The sequence below is a fragment of the Oryzias melastigma genome, linkage group LG16 (genome assembly GCF_002922805.2).
Source record: "Oryzias melastigma strain HK-1 linkage group LG16, ASM292280v2, whole genome shotgun sequence".
Lineage (NCBI taxonomy): Eukaryota > Metazoa > Chordata > Actinopteri > Beloniformes > Adrianichthyidae > Oryzias > Oryzias melastigma.
In genome coordinates, this window is record NC_050527.1 from 20,211,549 (window position 1) to 20,219,710 (window position 8,162).

The window sequence follows — 8,162 nt, forward strand, 5'->3', positions numbered from 1 at the left end:
TCAGCATCTTCATCTCTGCTACCTCCAGCTCTGCTTCCTGTCTTTTCTTCAGTCCCACTGTTTCTAGTCCATGTTTATGTTCAATTGTGAGAACACAAAAAGTGAACATTTTGAAGTTTTTTATTACTTTATTTTGTCTTAAAACAAAATGTAACTTTAACAAAACTTGTTTTATTTATTCTTGGGTGAATAAATCGTTTTATTTTAGTATCATAGTACAGAAGTGCTGTCACTTTAACCCATTGCATTATGGGAGACATGGTGCAAAAACTGATGCTGGACAAACTCACGTCTCTGAGCTTCATTATTTTGTTGACTTTTTCTGACACCGGATCCCGCGAGAAGCTACACCGCTAAACACAAGCTTTAGCTGTTATGTTTGTTGGAACTGGGAGATTTTGTGAGCCAAGTCACAACAACAAAAAAAAAAAAAAATTAGGATGTTAACAACCTTTGATTGATCAGACTGATGATATTATTAAGCCTCCAAGAATGATTGGTGGAGACAGTTGGAGGGGCAGAGCCTTTCCAAAAAACAGCTAGCTGTGGCTAAATCGCAGGTCCATCATTCTTATCAAAAAGTCTTTATTGGAATCAAATCAGGGCACGGTGGCGCAGTGGTTAGCGCTCTTGCCTCACAGCGAGAAGGCCCCGGTTCGAATCCCGGCTGGGACCTTTCTGTGTGGAGTTTGCATGTTCTCCCCGTGCATGTGTGGGTTTTCACCGGGGACTCCGGCTTCCTCCCACCGTCCAAAAACATGCTTCATAGGTTAATTGGTGACTCTAAATTGCCCCTAGATGTGAATGTGAGAGTGGATGTGTGTGTGATTGAGGCCCTGAGACAGACTGGAGACCTGTCCAGGGTGTACCCCGCCTTCGCCCATCAGTAGCCGGGTTAGGCTCCGGCACCCCCGCGACCCCGAAAGGGAAGAAGCGGTCAAGAAAATGGATGGATGGATGGAATCAAATCAACACAAAGAAAACAATTATTTTATGTTCTTTCATATTCTATTCAGTGTTTTATCAGGGCCTGTTTGGATGATAACAGAGCTGATCTCCTGGTGATTAAATGTTTTTAGATCAGTGAGAATTAATAATTTCCCACTGCACACCTGAACATCTCTCACTGCATACTAGTGTCCCACGGCACACTGGTTGAAAAACACTGCTTTAACACACCCCTCATTTCACGTAAAAACGTTTTTTCTAAAAAGGTAATATTAAAATCATGAAAAAAAACGTAGAAGTTTGACATAATCAATAATTTTGCCTGGTGCTGTGCCTCTCCTTGCCTGACGCTGGTTGAAGCTAGGTGGTGGTGGGGGATGTTATCTGTCAGTGCTTCTCTATAACTTTATGGATGAAAGGATGAAAAAGCAGCAAAACAAACCCTCAGGGACCACTTTAAGGTCAAACAAGGAAAGAAGAGGAGGAAAAAAACGGACTCAAAGCAAAGGTTTGTCTGTTTTATTTACATTCAATTGCCTGGACCCCCCCCCCCACACACACACCATTTTGGTAAAAAAAAATGCTCTTTTTTTTTTTTTTGGTCGAAAAAGAAGAATTTCACTGGCGATCTATTTTTTTCGTCTTAGACCCTTAACAATAGACATCTTTAAAGAGATGCCTGTCAAAAGATCTACCATGCTGTGAGACATAAATCATATGTTAATGCAGTGATTAGCGCAGGTGCCTTTCAATGCAGAGGTCGGGGGTTTGTGTCCTTGCTGGGTACAAGTTTTATTAAGGTGTTCTGCGACAGGAAAACAGTTCAATAATTACATTAAAATTTGAATTTGAAATATCCTAAAACCCCCTGGTCCAGTTCTGGATGACTCAAATATCCCCAGAAAGCATAAAACGCCTTTCTTGAAAAGGTTTGCATTTCATAGGAATCACTTATTTGAATTGTTCCTCTTGGAGATTTTCCTTTTAACATGATGAATGTTTTCGCTTGGGAAACATTTACGGTGTCATCCTGCAGGTGAGTTTTTCTGTCTGTCTCTCCATGGATGGTCATCCTGAAGGTCATCCCTCTCTGCTGACACTCATCGATGTCTGATCAGATTTACTGCCCATCCTTTTAGTCAAAAAGACATTAGCTAAAATATGTAGTGGTACTAGTGTGATCCTTGTTAACCCGTTCTGGGGCTCTCAGAATCAAAAGCAGCTCCTCTTCTCTCCATCTGTATTCACCCTGCTCCTCTCCGTCTGCACTCTGTCCTCCGTCTCAGGCTTTCTCTGCCATAATAATCAAGACCCATTTGATGTGATTACTGTGGCGTGAAGTGCATGAAAGAAGATGATTGAAAGCAAATTTTATTTTTTATGTCAGAATAACACTGCTAAATAGATCCTCCCTTCTCAGTGTTTCCATAAATCTCTAAGGCAACTGCTGCTTTATCCATCAAACGCTGGCAGGTTTTCAGAGGGAGCTTTGAATGACAACTTCTGTCACGGGGAGACGGCCCGGTGAGACTACAGATGACACACTAATGCTTTCAGTCAGGAATGAGGTCAACACATTGTTAAAGCCCGGTCTCTAATGGGCCAAAATGATGGAAGTAAAGACGTATGATATGAGAGTAAAAGGGAAAAGAGAAGAGCGGTAAAATCCTAAGACAGGTGTTGAAAGACCTTTTGGGAGCAGGACAAAGAGCAAGGAGCTGCAGCCTTATTCAACACAAAAAGCCTCATGTTGTGATTTCAACTTGTAACTCAGTCCTAAAAAGAAAGCAGAGGAGGGAAAGTAGGGACGCTGTTCAGTGTCTCGTCTCATTAGGACCTCTCAATGATTTTTCTCTTCCTCCCTCTATCTGCTTAAACCCAACACTCCTCCTAGAGCACATGTGTCTAAGTCAAGGCCCGCTGGGTGATTCTATCCGACCCGCTAGATCATTTTAGATTTTTGTTATTAACGGCCCGATGTTATCTTGAGCTGGAAACATATTGCAGCGCATTCTCATTTACGAAGGACCCTCCACATCAGAAATTTACCTTTTGGGTGTTTCCAACTCGCTATTTCTTGACGTCCAGTTAAATCACATGTGTCAAAGTCCAGGCCCGGGGGCCAGATCCGGCCCTCCAGGTCATTTTATTTTATTGTTATTAATGACCCGATGTTATCTTGTTCTTATTTCTAAGTTGTATAATTTTGACTAAATATATTTTTATGGAGAGTAAAATATTGAAAGTTATTTAAGGTTTAAGTTGATTCATTCAGGAATAATATTCCTGTTTCTTTATAATTCATTAGTATGATAAAAAGTTACAGATTTTTTACATTTTAAACATTGGCATTCTGCAAGCTTTTTGGACTATTTTGGCATTAACTAAGATTTTTTAGGCTATTTTGGAGTTTAGCTAATATTTTAGCTACATGCTAGCTGTGTTGGCTAATTTAGGCTTTTCTTCAGTTTTAAGGCTGTTTTGTAGTTGCACAAATATTTACATTTTAGCTGTTTTGGCTATTTTAGGCTTTTTAAAATGTTTTTTGGCTGTTTTGAAGTTTAACTAATATTTCAACAACATACTAGCTGTTTTGGCTAACATAAGATTTTTGTTTATATATTTATTTTTTAATCAGTTCGGCTGATTTGGCATTTAGCTAATATTTTAGATGGCTTTCAGCTTCAGCGTTTTCAGCTATTAGCTTCAGTGTTTTCAACTATCAATTTCAGCATCTTCATCAGCCAAATTCAGCCTACAGCATTCACACTAGAACTATTACAGGTAATGCTATATATCTAGTTCATAATTATGTTATAAATTTACGGCTTTCAAGTTTTAAAAATGTAGTTTTAGAGTGTTGAATAAATGTTTATCCTGTTCGGCCCGCGACCTAAGGTGTGTTTGGATTTTGGCCCCTGTGTGATTGAGTTTGACACCCCTTACCTAGACCCGGGGTCTCCAACATGAGGCTCCACAGCCACATCTGGCTCTTCTACTCCACTGTGGCTCTCTGATTAAAGAAATAACATATTTTTCAAATTTAGATAGTAACTTTAGTAAAAAATTAAGTAGTAATGTGAAAAAATAAACTCAAACTTCATTCTGACCATTCACAAATACTTGAAGAACAACATGTGTCGCTCTGCGATGTTTCAACAATCCATAGAGTGGTTTCTGGTTGAACATTGTCGAGCTAAACATTTTGAAAGATTTGGGATTGCCGTGTACTACAAAAAATCAATCTGAGGTCAGTAAGGACAACAAAAATGTATATTCAATGGTTGTTAGGCAACTTTTTTTTTATTTCTGAACAAATTGAAGCATTTTAGATGCCTCCTTAAGGTTAAAAAATAATGTAAGGTTCACTGAATAAGATTTTATTTAATTTTAACTGTTTTTTATCCACTGCTGACATTATATTTTCCATTATATTATCGCTGCATTGAGATGATCCTGTGGCACAGGAAGTCTTTTATTTTGAAAGGAAGTCATAGGAACCTATTTTGAAAAAAAAAAAAATTATTGATGTTTTATTTATGCCAAAATATTTTTTATATATTTATCATAATAGGAACAATAACATAGACACAAATCAGTGTCTTAAGCCCATATAACCATTTGTATCATATTTGATTCATGTAATTCTGAGACCCCCATCTATTATCATTATCAAAATGTTCCATAAAAACCATTTATATAAGACTTTGATGTTTTCTGTCTTGACGTACATTATCATCCCACTAGGGGCAGTAGAAGAGCTTTTCCTGATCATTTCAAAATGGCTGCCTCCATGACATCTCAAAAACACTTTTGGAGGGAAAACGTTTGGCTAATTTTCTAAAATGAGATTTGCTCATCTATTGTAATTCTTGCTGTATTGAGAAACTGTCAGATTTGTCTAATTAATTATAATTTATTTCTAATTCCACCAAGTTAAAAATGTGTAGATTAAATTTGAGACAATGGCTAAATAAGGTGCTTTTTCCTGAACGATATTTTTTTACAAGTCACACATTAAATCATGATTGATATTTAAATATCATAAAAAACTTTGAATTCTTTGATGTAGTGGGCTTTACAGTTAATTCTCCAGGGTGAGTAATGACTTTGTGGCTCCTGTTGGGAGTGGTCAACAAAAAATCAACGAAAATGTCTCTTTAAGAGTTTAAGGTTGCAGACCCCTGTCCTAGAGTCATAAGGAAAACTGTCCCCAAAGGAGGAATGACCCTGCGTGAACGGGTGTATCCTCTGCATATGAGATGTGGACAAAGCCTTGAAAAAGCCATTTCTATTCCAGACTCTGGGATGGTCAGTGAAGCATCATAAATCTACAGATCCGTATGATGGAGTTAGGTAATTCCATCGGTGCTCCAGCAAACTTCACTCCTGATAGTATTTTCTGATCTTTTCTAATAATAAAGTGGAACACATTTACTATATTTCTTTTCAAAGGGACTGCTCAGCTGCTGTAAATAAGATACAACAAAGTTGTTTTCAGAGAAATCTGAGGCAGACTTTTGCATACGTCTCCATCAGGAGATATGAGGAGTGAAAGGAAATGTTCAAAAGTGTGAAGAATGATAATGCTTCTGATTTGAAATGCAGGAGGCATTTTGCTGAGATCAAAGCGGCCCTGATTACACCATTCTCCTCACAGTTTTTGGTCTTCACAACCTGCCGCGATTTGAAATGTTTCTCCCCCACTACTCAAGATGCACTAAATCAGACGCCAAATTCTTTGCTTTCAAGTCTATTGCTAGTTCTTCTACTACAGCAATATGTCTCATTTTGATCTTTTTCAAATGTGGTTTGGGACATGCGATAAACTTATGATGATTATTTCTAAAAAAAAAAAAAAAATATTGACAATTACACAGTTTTGTCTTATTCTCTAAATAAAAAAAAAAAAAGTTCCCGTCACTACTCTATTGCTCCATATCAATGCTTTAAAATAGTTTCTTTCATTTTCTGGAAAAAAAAACAAGCAGTAAGAGGTGAACTTTCTCTCTGAACTAAAGCTTTAGTTAATCTATCATGATGATCACCATTTACAAATCTTTTCTTTTGCAGTTGAGCTTCAGGGATGCTTGTCCTGTTACCATGACAACGCGCCAGACCATGGATCAAATAGTCCACGTTTTGTGAAAAAAGCGATCTAAACCAAAAAAATAACAAGATTAAAGTACTAAAAATCGAATAAACATTTATTTCTTTTGGTATAGGTGGGGGGAAAACAGAAGAACTGCTTAAATGCACACTGAGGATGACTGCACCACCGAGGCAAAGCGAAGGACAACTGCTCCGTGAGGTGTGATTAATTGGCATTAATAAATATTAACGCATTATTCATAATTTATTAATTGTGTGCGTTAATGCCTTAACGCGCACAGCCCCAATTATTTTACTTTCTTCTGATGGAGCTGGAGCAAGACAACGTGATCACATCAGAGTTCATCTCTTTCATGCACACTCCATACAGAGTGATACTGTGATGCGTTTAACAAGCATTTATGAAACTAAAATAGAAAATAACTGAAATAAGAATTTAGTCTCAAAATGATCCTTACTATAACAAACCATCTCTCATGGACAATATTCATTCATTCATTTTCTCTTCTCCCGGTTTGTCCCTCTCAGGGTCATGGGGCTGCCGAAGCCTAACCTGTCTACTCGTGGGCGAAGGTAGTGAACACCCTTGGACAAGTTGCAAGTCTGTGACATGTACGGAACCGGTACTGGTTCGATACCAACTGTCCGGTACCGGATTAAGGTTAGGGTACCGGTGCGGTCCATAGGTTGGGGACCTTTGATTTAATTGGACGTCAAAAAACAGTAAGTTGGGAACACCCAAAAGGTCATGTACGAGAGTCATGTCCGGAGCCCGTGACCTGACATGGGTAAAAAAATACTTCAGCTGCGTCGTCCGGGGAAAATTTGAACCAAACAAAACGGATTTGGAGTGATGCAGAGACCTGACTACAGCTGCAGGACGTGAACGCCTGCAGTGAGATTTCCTCTCGCACTTTTAAAGTTACGTAAAGAGTATGGCGCTCGCATCGGAGCTGTAACACTAGTGGTGTAAGCCCGGGATTACTGTTGTCTTTTCATGTTTTCATGTAAATTTCTGTTCTCATATCTAAACTTTTTTTTTATTTAGCGCCAATTTCTCAAGTTGCAGCACAAAAAAGAAACACAACATAGTGATGGGGAATAATTCTGATTGTTACAGTAAATTCACTACAAATCATTACTTTTTATTCAGTCCAGAACACGGTAGTGAGGCCAGATTGACAGAGGGTGAAAGTGTAGAGGAAAACTCCGTTTTATCAGAAGATTAGGAGGAAACCCCCAGCAGAACCGGACTCAGTGAGCACGACCATCTGCTGGGACCAGCTGGGGCCTGAGAGGATGAAAGAAAGTCAAAGTCTGGAACACTGGATGTAGCTGCAGCCTGTTGGATTTAAACATCTGTAAAATAGGTCTTCTATCTTTATATGCTGGGCTCTTCTTGTTTAAAGGCCTCGTGCAGTGGCAAATTTTTTTTTTTAATTTAGAAAGTCAATGGAACTTGGAAAACGAATCTGATAAAAAAATATTCACTTAAAATGATCCAGCGCAATTTTATTGATCATTTTATGGTCGTGCACAGATTTAAATTTGGGCGATAGGTGGTGATGGGCGGGGGCTGCTCGTGACATCACTTCAGGGATCCCAGAGTGTAAACAACAATGCCGGACGGTTTGGGAAGCGACGTAGACCACGATTTAGCGGATATTTCTTTGGATGAAGGTGATGAGCCTTCATCAAATTTTAACGACACAGGGTTCGGAGGGTGTACAGCCCTACCAGTTTGAACCGGAGGTTTCCTCGTCTGAGGATACAGGGGCTTCGGATGACGATGGTGAAAGCTCATACAGCGATGGCGAGGAGAAGACGATCAAACTTGACTATTTAGAGGAAGTAAAAGTCGTAACAAGGTTTCCATAGGTGAACCTGCGGAAGGATCATTCCCGGAAAAGGAAAGGCGCCGCCGCTGCCGCGGAGCGTCCTTTGTCGTCCTCCTCCAGGGTGGAGGCGGACGGAGCCCCCATCCCCGCCCGGGTTCGCCGCCGCCGCCGAGGCGGCCAGCGTGGGCTGCCGCGGACGAGGGTCAGCTGCTGCTGCTGCTGCGGCGACGGGTGGGCTCGCTCCCCCGCCGCCCTCTCGGCCTC

General features: G+C 39.8%; 1 long non-coding RNA gene across 1 annotated transcript in view; it reads right to left on the reverse strand.

Annotated features, from left to right (window-relative positions):
- Positions 1–925: 925 nt before the first annotated feature.
- LOC112143970 overlaps positions 926–8,162 on the reverse strand; it is a 34,750-nt gene continuing 27,513 nt past the window's right edge. The window contains exons 3-4 of the long non-coding RNA XR_002918828.2: positions 3,895–3,961; positions 926–2,241 (exon numbers count right to left, since the gene is read on the reverse strand). This is a non-coding gene — a long non-coding RNA (uncharacterized LOC112143970). The remainder of the gene's footprint in view (positions 2,242–3,894; positions 3,962–8,162) is intronic.